Source organism: Artemia sp. Qi Xiang Cuo, chromosome 14 (assembly GCF_049724085.1).
Source record: "Artemia sp. Qi Xiang Cuo chromosome 14, ASM4972408v1, whole genome shotgun sequence".
NCBI lineage: Eukaryota > Metazoa > Arthropoda > Branchiopoda > Anostraca > Artemiidae > Artemia > Artemia sp. Qi Xiang Cuo.
This window is the reverse complement of record NC_142807.1, coordinates 13,460,111-13,480,906: the sequence shown is the minus strand read 5'-3', so window position 1 is coordinate 13,480,906 and position 20,796 is coordinate 13,460,111. Positions and strand designations below refer to the sequence as shown.

At 36.9% G+C, this 20,796-nt stretch overlaps 1 protein-coding gene across 4 annotated transcripts in view; it reads left to right on the top strand.

Annotated features, from left to right (window-relative positions):
• Positions 1-8,600: 8,600 nt before the first annotated feature.
• LOC148944162 (uncharacterized) overlaps positions 8,601-20,796 on the top strand; it is a 51,967-nt gene continuing 39,771 nt past the window's right edge. For 2 of the 4 annotated variants that reach the window (XM_089100040.1, XM_089100039.1), the window contains exon 1: positions 8,601-8,824. The gene's annotated coding sequence lies outside the window, so the exon portion shown is untranslated. Of the gene's footprint in view, positions 8,825-19,244; positions 19,265-20,796 lie in introns of those variants that run through there. The other 2 variants (XM_089100041.1, XM_089100044.1) reach the window with 2 other exon arrangements.

Here is a 20,796-nt window from a genome sequence, read left to right as displayed (position 1 = left end):
AAGCACCAAAATGAAAACAATCAGCTAGATGAAAAACAAACCACAAGACAATAAAGGGATTGAAGCTTTTGCTGACTCGGACAGCATCTCAGGTAGCAAGTCCAGTTTTGCTACTATATATGGACCATCAAAATTCTCCGTAGTTTTCTATTCTTATGCCATGATAGCAAATAAATTAAAAATCTCAAATACCGAAAATAAGCTAAAAGAAGAGCTTTGATGTCTCCTTTTTTTTAGAATAAATTGAAATAAACAAAATAGAAATAAGACGGAGCGGTCGCAATGAATAAAGTACAGTTTTACTAGCGGTGTATGGTTATTTTCAATCATGTTAGTAATAACTTTTGAATAATTTATATCCTATATATAATCTATATGTAATTCTAGCCTATAAATAATTTAAACAATCAATTTGAAATTTAGTGTACAGAGCTATAGGCGAACGAAACGTCCATAAATCATTTGTAATTCCATCCATCTAGTAGATTCACTAAAGGTACAGAAAAACTTGACAGGTAAATGACAATCTTGAATCTTAATTACCTTTTTCTTAATTACTCAAACTGCATACACCTACCTTACGGGGGTAAGTTGATATCAATATGGGACTAGTTGGTGCTGTGGTTAGGGTGATTGGTATTTTTAAAGGATTCTAGTAAATAGGCGGTTATAAATCAAGATACAAACATTTTTATTTAATGCAATTCAAATTAAGTATGGAGAAGCTAAATTTACAAATAATTCTTCAAGATAATCACCTAAACGTTTTCGTGTTAAATGCTATTCTGAATCAATGGGTTGTGTTTCCACATCTGAGGTGCAGTTTTAATATGTATACAATTTCTTATCCTCTCCACATGCGAAATGTGCCCATCTCTTACATACAATAAACTGAATCCAATCCCGACCAATTTTGACTCGGAATACACTTTCAAACAAACCAAAGGCAGAGCATCTTCTTCTTCCTCAGACTCTTATTCTTTCTTTGATTTTGCCTTATCGGTATCCGTTTTTTATTCTTTCGTAGGTTGCAACCATTTCCTTCATTCTTGAATTCCACACCTATGGACACCTACGGCTACAGCTTCATTTTCGCTTTACAGCCTTTAATAGTTTCTTTTTATTTGGATTATTTTTAAATTGTTCCTTAACAGGCGTGCTCATCAAAACTGCCGACATCAGAGGCTATTTTTCTTTCTTATTTGGTTTTCTTTCGTCAGCTTTATGAAACGGGCAAATGTCTACTGGACCCACATTTCCTCGAAGGCCTGGTTTGAAGTTGATGGACTAAGAAAAGAGCTATGTGTATCGTGCATCGATGATTTTTCTAGTGATGGAAGTTTGTCCATTAGCCCGCACTGGCTTGTCTGTGAAAGAATTGGAAAAAAATTCAGCTTCTGTAAGTTGTGCTGAATGTATGACACAGTAGCAGATCCTTCAAATCCCTAAATTATGGTCTTGGGCGTGATAGCGCTAAGAACAGCAATTTTGACTGCTCCAGGCGTGACGTAGATTATAACAGTCTTGTCATCCAGTCATCGACTGCAGCAAAAAAAGGTTTTAAAAGGACCAATGACAGATATGCTTATTAGTCGTGTGTGGGTAGAAGTATGTGGTAGGAACGATAACATCACAATACTATGACTGGACATGGTTATGGAAGTTTTTCATGAACATTTAAAAGAATCACCTTTCATCCATCTTGTTGGGGATCATGTAACAATACCAAGTGGCCGATTTGCAATAAAGTGCTTCTTAAAAATCACCCTGGGAAGTATGAATATCGGTGCAGTGCCATTTCAGACTGCGTTTACGGCCATACTGTAATACAAAACCTCTCCCCTTTCAGATTATGTCACCTTTCCACCTAAGCATGCCTTTCTTGGTTACAGCTATATTTGGTCAATGGAAAGTCTGAATACCGGCCTCATCAATATCCTAATTATCATTATCCTTAAAATTGTGTTGATTGGCAACGCATTTTAAGTTGTCAAAAAACATTTCAACATTTGACTTCTTGAACTTCGCCGCTCGTCTGAGGCTAGTTGCCTCAGGTTCCCTAACAAATAGACAATAGTGTCTCTTCGTGAATTATCTGAACCATTCTCGTGTAGCTTATTTGTGGTTGATCCAGGTGTTGAGGACTGATATTTTTGAGCTGTTAGCCATACCTAGCTCATAGGGTTGTAGGCTACTTTTAATTTTATGAGGAGTCAGCCAATAACGTATCTTCGATAAGTATATGCAGTACTGTCTAAGCTGCTCATCCTGTTTGTCACTGAATATTTGCCTTGGCGTAGCACAACCTATTGTGAGTTTCTTGCACCTAATTTATCTTCTTTTTTTTAATGAATGGAAATAATGTCATTTTGTCGATTTCGCAAGTTGTAGCTGTCTCCCTTAATGTCAATGTTTTGCTTAAACAGCTTTACATGCTTTTTCAAATGACTGTTTCGGTGCTTTGCCCCTAATCGTCTTCCTCTTGTACGTTCGCACCATGATCAGAAATTGAAAATATGGAATCACCATAAGATTATATTAGCGCCCGTTGATATATTGTATCAATCTGCCCCCAATCTGGCGTATCAACTTGACCCGAGGGGCCACGTGTTGTTTAGACTAACATAACTTCAAAACTATAATACCTTAATTAATCAAATCTAAAAACCAGTGGTGGCAGTTAAGGGGCTCCGTCGGAAACTAGCATCATTTTTTTAACCAAACTTTTTTTGAAATACAATAATTTACTTTTTAGTTATGAAATCATGTTTTTTTTTTCGTCACACAAAACCTACCTGTTTTGTCACTCTGAAGCTACCCGTAAAGTTGTGCCACTGTCTGGAGTAGAAATTCTGAGAAGCACAAAAAGGGTAGCATACTAATCTGCATGTTCGAAAACTGATAACCAAAGGTTTACGGTTCCACTTTTTTAGTGCTACCCCTCTCAGCTATTTCAGCAGCCTAGTAAAGAGAAAACGTTTCTTTCAAATACGCAGGCAAAATTGAGAAATTCGTGGCATTAGCTACGGGAAGTGTCCTTCAGTGACTCAGTAAACATGAGTTATTGTAACTCCCTCTTTATCATATGTTTATTTGCAGTTTCCCTACTATGTCATATCTTTTTTTGGCATTCTTATCTTCAGTGATAAGTTTTTGATGTTTGCATTTGTTTTCTAGATAAAACGTTATCGTAAATAATTCTTTGTTTATCAAAATTTTTCGCAAAACATGATAAAGTTTATTAATCCCTATTTCTGTCGCTTTGCTCTACAAACGTTCGTCTGGGAAATTTCATATCTCTTAATGCTCCATTTCCACCCTAAGCGAGGTCAAAGAGGGATGACTAATCCGAATCTTAATTTGTGCAGTATTTGGTGGATGGAAAGGTCGTTTCCTATTACTTCAAGTCTGGGGAGACTGAATATGATATCAGAACTGAAAAAAAACATCGCTTAATAGCCCATTTCTACCCAAGGTGAGACGGTAGAAGTACCAAAAAAAATGAGAATCTTAACTTTTGCAGTATTTAGTGGATTGAAAGATTGTTTCCTGTTAAGTCAAGTCTGGGGAAATCGTAAATAGCATTGGAAGTGAAAACTTAGATCATTTAGTACCCTATTTCTACTCTAAGTGAGGCCGGGGGGGGGGAGAACTTTTTGTTATTGGCCTATTTTTGGTTTTAAAGATGCTTCATTACAATTTCGCACCCGTGAACTTAAATTTAGACTGAATTTCAGCCTTCCTGTTGGTGTCAATCTTACTTCAAACGGAGGGGGTATGTTTTACTTACAACTACATTTTTTGTTGTTAGAACTTTCTTCTTTTTTCAGGGCTAAAGAGAGCAAATCTGAATAGAAGATTTTCTTCTAATTCTTTTTAAGGTCTGTCTTGACTCTCCCACTCTTATTTTCATTACCATCCTCACTCTTTCGCACTGGGGGGGGGGGGGTGATAAGAACTTCAGAAGATTTGGATTTTAACTTCGTTCTTGGATTTGACAAACTCGGTTATTATTGTTAAAAAAAGCATGAAAAGTTAAATTGAAAGCAAAAAAGAGCAAACAGGAACACTGCGATCACAACTTTGTTTTCGATTAGTATGACTCGGAAAGAATCACAACTTGGTTTTTATTAAAAAGCTATTTAATAAAACACAAAATTTGGCCTAATCACACTGGCAAACGAGATCATGGTGGTCCAGAAAAATAGGGGTTCTATGGCACTGGCTACAGGGAGTAGTGCAGAAAAGGTCACCCGTTTTGCAAATGCATTGGAGCTATCACAGTCACCTTTACCGCTGCAGTGAATCAGTTTGAGAAAGCTTTCAGGAGCAGATGGTATATCAGTCATAACGGCTGTAAAGGGTATATCAGTCATAATGGATAAAACATGCAGGCAGTGGTACTTTGCCGCAGCAGGTGTGGGTGGTAAGCATTCAGAGTGGAAAAAATTAGCAGCACTGGCTACTTTTGATATGAACAGATGCTGTTGAAGTTCAGTTAAGGATTCGTTGGTTCTAACTCCGTACAAGGGTAGAAGAGCGTTTTCGCCTCCCGCAATCACTTCTTCCTTGTTTTCTGAAGAGCAGTAAAATATCTGACTGGCTCCAGAAAACCTGACATCAGCTGTAGGGTTCAGTGTGGAAGCTTTGCGAACACCGTTCGCAAAATTTCCGATGTCAGTTTCGGTCTCCTCAGACTTGATTTAATAGGAAATGACCTTTCAGTTCAGAAAATATTGCAGAAATTTAAATTCGATTCCCCCCCTTTTCTCCTCTTTTCCATAAAAAGGGGTATTTCTGCACTACCGATTCTGGCCAATTTTGGATATGTTAGTAAGCTAGTTTTTCTGAACATCTTGGAGCCAAAAACATTTCTGTTGCTTAAATGGCGAAATTGGGCCTTTTTTTTCGTAGTTTTACTGTAGCAGTGGTCCATCAAGTCCCCAGCTCACAGAACAATATGGCCACTATGCATTGTCTTTTTTTTAACACTTAGTATAGAAGGCTTGGTTGTAAAAACATGGGACAGGCCTCATTTGATTCAAAATTGAAGGCTCTATTGACCTTCTTATGAGTTAAAAAAGATTGGCTCAAAGGAAGATATGATGTTTTTCATTTAAAACAAACTTTGTTTTTCATTTAAAACAAACATTTTTTGGGGGGTTTAAACATTTAAACATTCAGCAAGCCAAAAACTTCCGACAAACCAACTTCAAAGTATGCCAGAACTAGCCCAAAATTTTCATTTAAAAAGCACATCTTGTCCACAGTTACATATACCAAGAGGGGATCTAGAAATCATAATTGTAACCACATTATAGTTAAGCTTTTTGACTTTATCTTGTCTATACCATGGACAAGGTCTAATTTGTATATAACATCTGTTTGTTTTAAATGAAAACAAAGCAAGAGTTATATGTTATATGGGAGCATCTTTCCATGAAGGAAGTTTCATGGGGGAAGGGACATTGCTATGAAGGGGGCGCCGGATTTTCCATCATTATTAAAGAAAAAGATGAGAAATTAAATATAAAAAAAAGTTTTTCAACTGAAAGTAAGGAGCAACATCAAAACTTAAAACGAACAGAAAATATGGGGGGGGGGAGGTTGCTGCCCTCCGATCACTGTGACTCTTAAAAAGAGCATTAGAACTTCTGATCACTAGTCCAGTGAACCCCTTCCGAAGCTTATACGACCCGCTTTTTACAAAGAAAAACTTATTTGCCCTCAGGGAATAACTTACAACCCTTGCCCTGATGGATGGGGGGGGGGATGTCACCCTTTAAGACATATTTTCCGGACTTTTAAACTACGTTGAACAAAATGACTATCTCAAAATTTTGATTGATTGTGCTGGGGAAATCTTGGGCATGGGAGGGGGCTCGTTGCTCTCCAATGACTTTCGACTATTAAAAAGGGCACTAGCCCTTTCAATTTCAAAACAAATGATTCCCTTTCGAAGTTTCTACGACAACTTCATCTATACATTGTGCCCAGATCGCTCTTTATTTAGGCAGCGCTATTGCGCTGCACATGATATGATTTCGAGTTGTTTTTTTTTAACTCATTTTTTAATTTTCACTTACTAAAGGAACCGGTAGGTGGAGCATTCAAGAGCAAGATTTTAAGCATCTGGTTAAGGATTTTAGCCGTGGAGATTTTAATGTTATACTGCTTATGTTTCCAACCTATCCACACATGAAATGACGTGAAAATCCATGTGGCGCCATATAATACCTTATGATGGAGGTTGCGGGACGAATCTATTTCATGCATATATTGTACAGTTTGCCATGTATTATGATGGCGTTTATTGGACAAATTTATCTATATATATATATATATATATATATATATATATATACATATATATATATATATATATATATATATATATATATATATATATATATATATATATATATTACATGTAATGCATACATGTAAGCACTAACTTTCAAATTAGATCATAGATTTTGACGATGGTTTAGTAGCGTGCTAGTACTGAGGAAGAAAAGAAAAACATCAGTTTTAAAATTTTCTTTTCACAAATTCTGTAGAAGTGTTTCAGTTATTAACTTTTGCTATACTTCATAGATAACAGTTCCTATTCCAAAACCGAAGTTATTAGAATGCTTTCAATATGGGTTTTTGTTTAAAAATGTTTAGTTTTCGCTTAGGGGACTAGCAGGGGGACTTCTAAACCTCCTGCTAAGGTTGCCCCACCATGGAGATTATATTGGTACCCTAAGCAACAAGTCCAAAAAATAACACAAACCAACAAGTTAGTCATAAGGGGGCTGGGATGGGGAGTACACAAGCGGGGGTTAAACCTCAGGCTTAGTGTTTTTGACAATTATTATGGCCATGGTCACTCTCTACCTTTTAGATAGCTCTCTATTGTGTTTGAGTACCTAAATAGCGGTGAAGAAAAAAAAAGAAAAAGCAGATGAAAAAAGGAAACATTACTACTTTCCTGGCAAATAAGTGACTTCCTTGTTGTACAAGGTGGGGGCTGTAATTTTCTTGAAAAGGGCTTTTAATCATAATGGTTCCAATGGTGCACATTTTATTTTGACCCGACAACATTTTCGAGCTGTTTTCGGTTCTTTTTTTCGGAATTTCTATAATTTTTTTCGGAATAAACTTTTACTATAAAGGTTAATCGAAATAATAGTTACCATTCCTGAATCAGCTACGAATGGTAATTTTTACCACTTAGCAGTTTTTTCTTTCAAAATGCATTTTTAAACTCTTAGTTAGGTTATAGTTATTAAACTTTTAGTGGGCTATAGCTCGCTCTTTACTAGGTTGGAGTTGTTGCTGCAAACTTTGATGTACTAAAAACAACATATTTATGTGTAGAAATAAAGAAAAACAAAACCGTGGCGGCTACGTTTCAGGGATATTCCAGGTATGATGTAACCAATGGGGCTCTAAGATATACTCTAGGGAGGGTGAGGGGGGGAATAGGTAACTTTCAATATTAGGAACAGAAATGCTATAGAATATATTCAAAATTACTTTAGTGGTTCAGTCCTTCAACACAAAAAAAAAGTTGAAGATCATTTATTTAGCCAGAAACTATAGCCAACATCTGCACGCGAAGGGAAAAAAAGCTTATATTATTTGAGCTTTTTCGTCAAATAAATAACTAAGAAGGGAGATTGTGAGCCCCATGCTTAGGGTTTTCGACCATGTAGATTATAATGGTACCCTTTTCATGCTTCTCACCCTGTCCACTCCAGGAATGTCATCAATAATTTAGTATATTATGTCATATATTTTCAACATAATTCAAATATATATATATATATATATATATATATATATATATATATATATATATATATATATATATATATATATATATATATATATATTTTTTTTCAAATCAACTCTTTAAGCGAAATATGTCGATGACACGGCGAAAAAGTATAGAAAGTCAGCTGTGCTAAAAAAAATAGAAAAGAAAACACGCTAACCCACCAAGATTTTTGACAATTTAAAAAAAATGAATTATTTAGTAACTTTGTCACTGTTAAAAACCCTTAGAGACTTTATGGACATTGATACTTCCCCGTTATTCCCTTCCCCGTATATTTCTCAGAAAAAGTATGTTAATTTTCTGAAAATTTGAATTTGAAAGTGGAAACCTAAAGATTTTTCAAACCGTAATAAACCTTAGGACTTTAATACAAATTTTTAGTACAATGAAATAAACTAGGTCTCTTGTAAAAAGGCAGCAAATATTTGTTACAAGATATCGAGTATACAGATATACTTTATAAATAATATTGGGTACATTTGTTGACGGGTAGATAATTTTTTATTGATAAGCGACTGTCACAAGTTAACTGACTTAAAATTGCTTATTGTGACCTTAACTGAATTAGTAAAAATGAGTTATTGTATCCCCCTCTATCTCATATACTTGTTTGCATAGTTTACCTACTATGTCATACTTCTTTTTTGGCATTTTAATCTTTAGTGATAAGTTGTTTTATAATGTTTGCCAGTTTCTTCCAGATAAAAGTCTATCATAAATAATTCTTTGCTTATAAAAATTTTGTGCAAAATGTGAAAAAGTATATTATCGTCCCATTTCTGTCGCTGGGCTTTAGTACCATTCAAGACATTATCAAGTTCAGTGTATAGCTCTAAGGGGTAAGAAACGTTGATCCTACTCCAGAGTTTTGAAAGGACTTAGAGATATTCTTAAAATTAATGAGAAGGTAAAATGATTCTTCAAGTATCAAATGTTTTCTGAAGACAAGCTGCAAGTAAAGAGTGGCTCGGGATAACAGTAGCCGAAACTCTAAAAGTTTGTATTCTGTTTGTATTCTATGAATGTTGATAAAAGTAATTTAAGATCTCTTCTACATTGTCTCAAAGTTAAAAAATCATTTTTTTATGGTGATTCTACACATATTAAAAGCTTTAGATTTAAAGTTACGTCTTTGAGACAATTTGTCGAATTTTAGAAAAAGAGGTAAAATCCAGATGAAAATTAAACAATCAAATTCAAGAAATCAGATAAATCTACTTTATAGCTTTCAATCCCTATGCACCGAAATGAAAAAGAAAAAAAATCTCGAGAATAATAGTCACGAATGAGGTTTTTTTCAGGGGAGATCGCATCGAACCAATGGTCCTAGAATATTAGAAAAGATTTATTTAAATGTGAGTTGAAAGTCCTAGTGCCCTTTTAAGTAGGAAAAGAGATTGCACTACAACAAAATAGAGTTTACTCCCATTTTGTGGGCCAAAATAAAAGCACCAAAATGAAAACAATCAGCTAGATGAAAAACAAACCACAAGACAATAAAGTGATTGAAGCTTTTGCTGACTCGGACAGCATCTCAGGTAGCAAGTCCAGTTTTGCTACTATATATGGACCATCAAAATTCTCCGTAGTTTTCTATTCTTATGCCATGATAGCAAATAAATTAAAAATCTCAAATACCGAAAATAAGCTAAAAGAAGAGCTTTGATGTCTTCTTTTTTTTAGAATAAATTGAAATAAACAAAATAGAAATAAGACGGAGCGGTCGCAATGAATAAAGTACAGTTTTACTAGCGGTGTATGGTTATTTTCAATCATGTTAGTAATAACTTTTGAATAATTTATATCCTATATATAATCTATATGTAATTCTAGCCTATAAATAATTTAAACAATCAATTTGAAATTTAGTGTACAGAGCTATAGGCGAACGAAACGTCCATAAATCATTTGTAATTCCATCCATCTAGTAGATTCACTAAAGGTACAGAAAAACTTGACAGGTAAATGACAATCTTGAATCTTAATTACCTTTTTCTTAATTACTCAAACTGCATACACCTACCTTACGGGGGTAAGTTGATATCAATATGGGACTAGTTGGTGCTGTGGTTAGGGTGATTGGTATTTTTAAAGGATTCTAGTAAATAGGCGGTTATAAATCAAGATACAAACATTTTTATTTAATGCAATTCAAATTAAGTATGGAGAAGCTAAATTTACAAATAATTCTTCAAGATAATCACCTAAACGTTTTCGTGTTAAATGCTATTCTGAATCAATGGGTTGTGTTTCCACATCTGAGGTGCAGTTTTAATATGTATACAATTTCTTATCCTCTCCACATGCGAAATGTGCCCATCTCTTACATACAATAAACTGAATCCAATCCCGACCAATTTTGACTCGGAATACACTTTCAAACAAACCAAAGGCAGAGCATCTTCTTCTTCCTCAGACTCTTATTCTTTCTTTGATTTTGCCTTATCGGTATCCGTTTTTTATTCTTTCGTAGGTTGCAACCATTTCCTTCATTCTTGAATTCCACACCTATGGACACCTACGGCTACAGCTTCATTTTCGCTTTACATCCTTTAATAGTTTCTTTTTATTTGGATTATTTTTCAATTTTTCCTTAACAGGTGTGCTCATTAAAACTGCCGACATCAGAGGCTATTTTTCTTTCTTTTTTTTTTCTTTGTTTTTTTTTTTGGTCAGCTTTATGAAACGGGCAAATGTCTACTGGACCCACAATTCCTCGAAGGCCTAGTTTGAAGTTGATGGACCAAGAAAAGAGCTATGTGTATCGTGCATCGATGATTTTTCTAGTGATGGAAGTTTGTCCATTAGCCCGCACTGGCTTGTCTGTGAAAGAATTGGAAAAAAATTCAGCTTCTGTAAGTTGTGCTGAATGTATGACACAGTAGCAGATCCTTCAAATCCGTAAATTATGATCTTGGTCGTGATAGAGTTAAGAAGAGCAATATTGACTGCTCCAGGTGTAACGTAGATTGTGACAGTCTTGTCATCCAGTCATCGACTGCAGCAAAAAAAGGTTTTAAAAGGACCAATGACAGATATGCTTATTAGTCGTGTGTGGGTAGAAGTATGTGGTAGGAACGATAACATCACAATACTATGACTGGACATGGTTATGAAAGTTTTTCTGAACATTTAAAAGAATCCCTGTCATCCACTTTGTTGGGGATCATTCAGCAATACCAAGTGGCCGATTTTCAATAAAGTGCTTCTTAAAAATCACCCTGGGAAGTATGAATATCGGTGCAGTGCCATTTCAGACTGCGTTTACGGCCATACTGTAATACAAAACCTCTCCCCTTTCAGATTATGTCACCTTTCCACCTAAGCATGCCTTTCTTGGTTACAGCTATATTTGGTCAATGGAAAGTCTGAATACCGGCCTCATCAATATCCTAATTATCATTATCCTTAAAATTGTGTTGATTGGCAACGCATTTTAAGTTGTCAAAAAACATTTCAACATTTGACTTCTTGAACTTCGCCGCTCGTCTGAGGCTAGTTGCCTCAGGTTCCCTAACAAATAGACAATAGTGTCTCTTCGTGAATTATCTGAACCATTCTCGTGTAGCTTATTTGTGGTTGATCCAGGTGTTGAGGACTGATATTTTTGAGCTGTTAGCCATACCTAGCTCATAGGGTTGTAGGCTACTTTTAATTTTATGAGGAGTCAGCCAATAACGTATCTTCGATAAGTATATGCAGTACTGTCTAAGCTGCTCATCCTGTTTGTCACTGAATATTTGCCTTGGCGTAGCACAACCTATTGTGAGTTTCTTGCACCTAATTTATCTTCTTTTTTTTAATGAATGGAAATAATGTCATTTTGTCGATTTCGCAAGTTGTAGCTGTCTCCCTTAATGTCAATGTTTTGCTTAAACAGCTTTACATGCTTTTTCAAATGACTGTTTCGGTGCTTTGCCCCTAATCGTCTTCCTCTTGTACGTTCGCACCATGATCAGAAATTGAAAATATGGAATCACCATAAGATTATATTAGCGCCCGTTGATATATTGTATCAATCTGCCCCCAATCTGGCGTATCAACTTGACCCGAGGGGCCACGTGTTGTTTAGACTAACATAACTTCAAAACTATAATACCTTAATTAATCAAATCTAAAAACCAGTGGTGGCAGTTAAGGGGCTCCGTCGGAAACTAGCATCATTTTTTTAACCAAACTTTTTTTGAAATACAATAATTTACTTTTTAGTTATGAAATCATGTTTTTTTTTTTTCGTCACACAAAACCTACCTGTTTTGTCACTCTGAAGCTACCCGTAAAGTTGTGCCACTGTCTGGAGTAGAAATTCTGAGAAGCACAAAAAGGGTAGCATACTAATCTGCATGTTCGAAAACTGATAACCAAAGGTTTACGGTTCCACTTTTTTAGTGCTACCCCTCTCAGCTATTTCAGCAGCCTAGTAAAGAGAAAACGTTTCGTTCAAATACGCAGGCAAAATTGAGAAATTCGTGGCATTAGCTACGGGAAGTGTCCTTCAGTGACTCAGTAAAAATGAGTTATTGTATCCCCCTCTATCTCATATGTTTGTTTGCATAGTTTACCTACTATGTCATACTTTTTTTGGCATTCTTATCTTTAGTGATAAGTTTTTGATGTTTGCATTTGTTTTCTAGATAAAACGTTATCGTAAATAATTCTTTGTTTATCAAAATTTTTCGCAAAACATGATAAAGTTTATTAATCCCTATTTCTGTCGCTTTGCTCTACAAACGTTCGTCTGGGAAATTTCATATCTCTTAATGCTCCATTTCCACCCTAAGCGAGGTCAAAGAGGGATGACTAATCCGAATCTTAATTTGTGCAGTATTTGGTGGATGGAAAGGTCGTTTCCTATTACTTCAAGTCTGGGGAGACTGAATATGATATCAGAACTGAAAAAAAACATCGCTTAATAGCCCATTTCTACCCAAGGTGAGACGGTAGAAGTACCAAGAAAAATGAGAATCTTAACTTTTGCAGTATTTAGTGGATTGAAAGATTGTTTCCTGTTAAGTCAAGTCTGGGGAAATCGTAAATAGCATTGGAAGTGAAAACTTAGATCATTTAGTACCCTATTTCTACTCTAAGTGAGGTCGGGGGGGGGGAGAACTTTTTGTTATTGGCCTATTTTTGGTTTTAAAGATGCTTCATTACAATTTCGCACCCGTGAACTTAAATTTAGACTGAATTTCAGCCTTCCTGTTGGTGTCAATCTTACTTCAAACGGAGGGGGTATGTTTTACTTACAACTACATTTTTTGTTGTTAGAACTTTCTTCTTTTTTCAGGGCTAAAGAGAGCAAATCTGAATAGAAGATTTTCTTCTAATTCTTTTTAAGGTCTGTCTTGACTCTCCCACTCTTATTTTCATTACCATCCTCACTCTTTCGCACTGGGGGGGGGGGGTGATAAGAACTTCAGAAGATTTGGATTTTAACTTCGTTCTTGGATTTGACAAACTCGGTTATTATTGTTAAAAAAAGCATGAAAAGTTAAATTGAAAGCAAAAAAGAGCAAACAGGAACACTGCGATCACAACTTTGTTTTCGATTAGTATGACTCGGAAAGAATCACAACTTGGTTTTTATTAAAAAGCTATTTAATAAAACACAAAATTTGGCCTAATCACACTGGCAAACGAGATCATGGTGGTCCAGAAAAATAGGGGTTCTATGGCACTGGCTACAGGGAGTAGTGCAGAAAAGGTCACCCGTTTTGCAAATGCATTGGAGCTATCACAGTCACCTTTACCGCTGCAGTGAATCAGTTTGAGAAAGCTTTCAGGAGCAGATGGTATATCAGTCATAACGGCTGTAAAGGGTATATCAGTCATAATGGATAAAACATGCAGGCAGTGGTACTTTGCCGCAGCAGGTGTGGGTGGTAAGCATTCAGAGTGGAAAAAATTAGCAGCACTGGCTACTTTTGATATGAACAGATGCTGTTGAAGTTCAGTTAAGGATTCGTTGGTTCTAACTCCGTACAAGGGTAGAAGAGCGTTTTCGCCTCCCGCAATCACTTCTTCCTTGTTTTCTGAAGAGCAGTAAAATATCTGACTGGCTCCAGAAAACCTGACATCAGCTGTAGGGTTCAGTGTGGAAGCTTTGCGAACACCGTTCGCAAAATTTCCGATGTCAGTTTCGGTCTCCTCAGACTTGATTTAATAGGAAATGACCTTTCAGTTCAGAAAATATTGCAGAAATTTAAATTCGATTCCCCCCCTTTTCTCCTCTTTTCCATAAAAAGGGGTATTTCTGCACTACCGATTCTGGCCAATTTTGGATATGTTAGTAAGCTAGTTTTTCTGAACATCTTGGAGCCAAAAACATTTCTGTTGCTTAAATGGCGAAATTGGGCCTTTTTTTTCGTAGTTTTACTGTAGCAGTGGTCCATCAAGTCCCCAGCTCACAGAACAATATGGCCACTATGCATTGTCTTTTTTTTAACACTTAGTATAGAAGGCTTGGTTGTAAAAACATGGGACAGGCTTCATTTGATTCAAAATTGAAGGCTCTATTGACCTTCTTATGAGTTAAAAAAGATTGGCTCAAAGGAAGATATGATGTTTTTCATTTAAAACAAACTTTGTTTTTCTGGATCTTTCTACGTCTTATAACATCAAGACATCAAGCTAGGGCGGTCATAAAAACTTAAAAGGGGGGGGTTCATTCAATTAACAATTGAAGGCTCTAGTTCTCTTTTGAAGAGTCATAATAAATTCGCCTCATTAGGTTGTAAATTGAAAGCTCTAGTGATTTTTCTAAGAGTCAAAAGTGATTGGAGGGCATCCAGCACCCCTTACCCTTTTGACTGTCCTTCCTGCAAAGATATAAGATCACAATTTTGAGATAACCATTTTGTTCAAAATAGTCAAAAGGTCCAATAACTATGCCTCTGGGGATTACATAATACCCAACATTCGTAGGCGTTGAGATTTGATCAAACAAAAATAGCAGATACGTCTGTAGGACTTTTACAAAGCTTCAGAGAAATTATAGAAATAAAAAAGATAATATATGGGGGTATTAGTATCAATAGAGATGAAGGGGATTTTAGGATCAATTCGATTTATAATAGTTTAATTAAAAAGCAGGTAAAATTTTCAACCAGTACTGGTTTTAATAATAGTTCTGATACAAAAGATGACCTTGCGATGCAGTGTATAACAATTTTCCAATATTAGTAGTAGGGGCCTCCCCAGGTCACTCAGGGCGTCCCCAGGTGGCGGATAAGGGAATGCCCTACAGATTTTTAAGGTACCTTCAATGATAACAGGCCCGGGCTAAGGGGGGCCTAGCCCTTGGGGGTCCTGAAACTGAGGCAACCTAACCTGGGGGGCCATAAATACAGATGGAGGAGGAAAAAGGTCCCTCTGATTCAGACAGAGTTGAGCCCACCAGTGTGTGGACACGTCTCGTCAGCTGGAAACTTTCCCCAAACAATGGGTTAAATTCCATGGTATTGCAGGATACCATCATGGGAGGATCCTCTTCAGAATTGTGAAAGGGTGGAAGACACACATGAGGGTGTCAACGGTCCCTGCTAGAAGCAAAGAGGATTGGCTTGCCGTTGCTTCGAAAATAAGCCAAGAAACTTTTCCTCTTTTAAAAATTATGATTGGGAATTTAATGATATCACGAACTATGGCTGCGGCGTCCGAGGAAATCAGTGAGCGAATTAGAGCGCCCCGGGACGCTCTATAACTTGACGAGAAAGTTATTGCGTTCAAGGAAACTGACGGACAGGTTACCGCATTCGGGGTAACCAATGTATTGACAGCCAACAGCGTTGGAAATCCATCTAGACAATATTTGACCAATCCGTCTCAAACGGACGATAGACCAGTTTTGTGTACAAGACTTGCAACCAGAATTGAGAGATTAAACCTCCGGATACATGAAAAACCAGGAACGAAAAACATGCTTTCTCTGGCAGGGAAGATGGAATACACAGGCAAGGAGTCGGCCTTTTGCTAACGAAAACAATAAGAAAATCTCTAGTGTTAGTGTTGTCTGTCTTGGAATGATTGATGAAGGATCCGACTCTAAAGCAAGTTCAGCAACCTCTGTCTAGCGCAGGTCTGCGCTCCTGATTCTTCAAAGTCGGATGACGGGTCTGAACATTTTTACTCTCAGCTTCAGAGCCTTGTTGACACCATTCCAAAGAAAGATTTGGTTATAGTTCATGGAGAATTCAATACCATCTTCGGAAATGACAATAACGGAAATAAAGATATCATGGGCAAATTTGGAATATGACAGATCAACAGCAGAGGAGAGCGGCTCATTGAACTTTGCCGAGACAACGACCTCTTTGTAAAAAACTAAATGTTCAAACACCGGCAAAGGAGGGAAGTCACTTGGTGGTCCCCTGATGGAAGGACTACCAAAATGATTGACAACATACTGGTGTCTAACAATCTTTGTTCACAGACACAGTGACTCTCTCCGGTGGAGATTTCGCCGGTGATCGGAGCCTCCTTATGTCATCAATTCGTCTAAAGTTAAAAGCTACTGTCAAATCGAATCAAAGAGCCTCAAGATTCTGTATGGAAGCCATGAAGGACCAGAAGACGAAACAAGAGTATAGAGAGAGCAGCTAAATGAAAGACTATCGAAGATCATGCAAGAAAAACCTGACGTATTTAGCCCAGCCCGCATTGATCAGCTTGTGTTGCACAGCAGCAGGGTTATATGTGAGACAGCCGAGCTTGTTATTGGCCGTAAATCTCCCAGAGACAAAATATGAATTACCCAGGAGATCACTGACATGAGCAACGCGAAACAAACTCTCAGAAACAAACAAGATCAAAAAAGTAAGGATAGATTCAAGCAACTCAAACACCAAATCGAGAAGAGAACTCGCCGAGCACTTAAGGACATGATAACCAAAGAGTGTCAGCAGTGCGAAGACCAATTCCAAAGAGGTAACTCACATATTATGTTCAAACGTGCTAAAGAGCTAGCAAATCATAAGGATACGAAGATACTGGATCTATTGGATAGAAATTGGCAAAAAATTACCCTTGCCCTGGAGCCCGATATCGTTGGAAACAGCATTTCCAGGAAAAGCTAAATCTCACAGTAAATCCAGATCCTGAAGTCCTTCAGTTTCCAGCACAAATAAATAAGGAACCACCCCCACCACCCTTAAGGTCAGAGGTAGAAACCACTGTAAAATCCCTTAAATCTAATAAAGCACCCGGTATAGGCAGTATACAAGCAAAATTGATCAGAGTAGAATCTGACGTCGTCATTTATCTGTACCATCGAATAATAACAACTGTGTAGAAAGAATAAATACTACCCCGAGTTCTGGTCAACATCTGTCATCTTTCAAAATCACATCAAGGATCTAAAAGCAACTGTGACAACTACAGACCCATATCCCTTACTTGCCAACCCGCTATAATCCTCACGAAAATACTCCTAGGCCACATAAGAAACATGACAAGACATCTTATACTTGGGTATCAAGCTGAATTCTGTCAGAATAGATCCACTATAAACCAAATATTTGTCATCAAACAAATCATAAGACGACACTTGGAATTTGGTAAAGAATTATACCAACTGTTCATCGACTTTAAGCAAGCCTTCGACCTAACCTGGCATATCTTGGCTCACAACAGAATTCACTTAGAAATTAACGATATTATAAGGAGATGCGTACGAGAAGGCGAGAAGCATGGTGCAGACTAGTGAAGTACCTACTGAGGAGTTTTCTACCTCTACAGGTGTTCTCCAAGGATGCCTCCTCTCGCCCACTTTTTTCTACCTATTCCTGAATAGTGTGCTGGCACTTGTCCCTAATAACACGGGAATAGTCTTGGGAGGATACCTTTTTGTTCTACTTGCACATGCTGATGACATTAATCGTCATAATGGAAAAATAGAGGAGTTCCAAGCCAGTACAAACGCTACCAACAAAGCAGCTTGTTCATTTGGAATGAAGATAAACGCCAGTAAGACCATGGTGATGAGAGTATCACTGCATCCAGGGAGTGATCCCCCCTTCCTCAGCAAAGCCACTATTTGGGACGAGAAAATTGAATAGGTCAACCAGTTTACTTACCTGTATCCACAAACAACTCCTCAAAAGACATCAAACGATGCCTGGCCCTTGCCACCGCATGCTTCAAGTCACTGCCCTCTATTTGAAAATTAAACATCTACCCTTAAAACTGAAGATGCGTCTCTTCCGTGCCTTAGTGATTCCAGCCGCAACGTATGAAACAGAGACATGGACTCTAAAAGCCGATGACATGCACCAACTACTGGCATTTTAAATTAAATCGGTCCGAAAGCTCAGTGGCATCACTTGCCCTGACCGAGTATCAAACAAACAGCTACTGTCCTCTTTGAAACACCCTCAAACCATCATGCAGACCATCAAACTCCAGCAGCTTCAATAGTTAGTACATGTTCAGTGTATGTCCCCTGCACAACTGCCCAAAATAGTCTTTGAAGGAAGAATAAACGCCTTTGGCCCAAGGGGACGACTTCCCAAGCGCTGGTGGGGAAACTTTTCTAACCACCGCACCCCTGTACTGCTGAGGACTGCAACAAACAGGGAGGCATTGCGAAAACATCGTTATGATGCCATTAGGGGAGAAGCCTCGAATTGGCCAACCCGGCCGGATGGGAGTTAAGTAAGTAAATGTTAGCAGTAAGGGATTTTGTACAAGCTACTATAAGTCTTAAGGAGATTCCTTGCTTGTGTAATTTTCGAAACCCATTGACCTTTGGGTAAAATATACCACGAGCGAAAAACTCATTGTAAGCCTTCATAAGCTAAATACAATGTAAAACAAATAAAGTAAAGATAAACTTAAACGTAAAAATTGAATCAATGGAATAGATTTTAAAACTAAATCATAAAATAAATTTTGAAAGAGCCAAAGCTGGCTCACCTCACTTAGTTTCAGCCAAGACTGGCAAAACAACAGTTGTTCATTCATGCTACCTGAATTGATTAAAAATTGGAACAATCCATTATTGCTATATTTACTCTTTGTGCTGTTAACTTTCGGGAGCTGGTTCATTTTGATTAGGTCATAATTCCATTTTATTGTGTATTAAATCATGCATGTACTATCCATATAAATTTTCTATGTAGTATCACTTGAAACTATGGGGAAAATGGACTTAGAGGCCAAAACGCATTAAGAGGCCAAAACGCATTAAGATCACCTTAATATTTCTGATAGAAATTTACAGCTTACTATACAAACTAGATATGCAAGTAAAATAGGGTATTCAGATGTGTTAATTGTTAGTGGCTGTGATAAACTAGATTTTATAATTTACAGGAAACCCACTCAAAACAGCAAACACGTTCCTTTTAAATCTAATCGCCTCCACTAGTTCAAAAAGGTGTTGTGACTTCTTGCGTGGATTATGTCCCAAACATTTGCTCGGTGTCTTACGTCAAAACAGTAAGTTTTATTAGAGGTATCCCATTCCGCTTATTATTAATACAAACACCCGTAGAACAAAAGATATTTTCTTAAGATCAAAGACATATTTTCTTGTGAAAATATACTACGAAAAGTACAAAGTTATTACGAAATGAAAACACAGTTTGCAGGCAACATAATATGTATGCAGTTTTTACAAATAATTTAAAATAATAAATTTACTTTACTCTTGCAAAGATAAGTCCCCATTTACTTGTTAAAGGGGGGAATATCAAATACCATGGACTACTACAGATATTATTAAACAGTTCGTGGTAACGAACTGTAAGTAAGGAGTGGCCCGGCTCAATGGTAGCCGAAACTCTAAAAAATGGAATTTTGGTACCAATAGATACATCAAAAGAATCAAATTTTAATTCTGATTTCAAATATATAAGTCTCATCAAGTTTAATCTTACCCATCAAAAGTTACGCACCTGAGAAAATTTGGCTGATTTTCGAAAAAAGGAGGAAAGACCCCCTAAAAGTTATAGAACCTTAATGAAATTCACAACATCATATTCAGCGTATTAGAGAACCCTACTGTAGAGGCTTCAAGCTCCTATCTACAAAAATGTGGAATTTTGCTTGTTTTGTTGGAAAAAAGATCACGGATGCGTGTTTATTTGTTTTTGTTTTTTTTTTCTTTTCCCCAGGGGTGATTGTATTGACCCAGTGCTCCTATAATATCGTGGAAGGGCTAATTCGAACGGAAATTAAAAGTTCTAGTGCCCTTTTTAAGTGACCAAAAAATAAGGGGCAACTAGGCCCCATCCCACGCTCATTTTTTTCTCAAAGCCACCCAATTAAAATTTTGAGATAGCCATTTTGTTCAGCATAGTCGAAAATCTAATAAATATGTCTTTTACGATTACTTAATCCCCCACAGTTCCCAGGGGAAGGGCCACAAGTTATGAACTTTGCCCATTGCTTACATATTGTATTGGTTATTGGGAAGTATACAGACATTTTCAGGAAGAGTTTTTTTCATGGTGGGGGGGGGGGGGTGGAGCAGGGGGTTACTCGGGAGAATCTTTCCGTGGATGATGTTTCTTTGGGGGAAGGGACATTTCTATGATGGGGGTGCTGGATTTCCCAGCATTATTTCAAAAACGATCGGAAATTAATTTAAAAAAAACAAGTTTTTTCAACTGAAAGTAAGGAGCAACATTAAAACTGAAAATGAACAGAAATTATTACGTATATGAGGGGGCTCGCCCCCAAGTCAATACCTCGCTCTTTACGCTACAGTTTTTTTTAGTGCTTTAAAAGTAACTATATATTATAATTAAACAGCCTTTGTTATTAAGAGGTGTTTTACTTATACAAGGTTTTAACTTTTAAAGTAAAGTGCGTGGTACTGACTAAGGGGAGAACCCCATCATATACGTAATAAAATGTACGTAATAAAAAAAACAATAAAAAAAACAAACGATACGGCTCAATAGTAAGCGAAACTTTTAAAAACGGAACTTTGATGTAAATAAATGTAGCAAAAGAATGGGCGTATA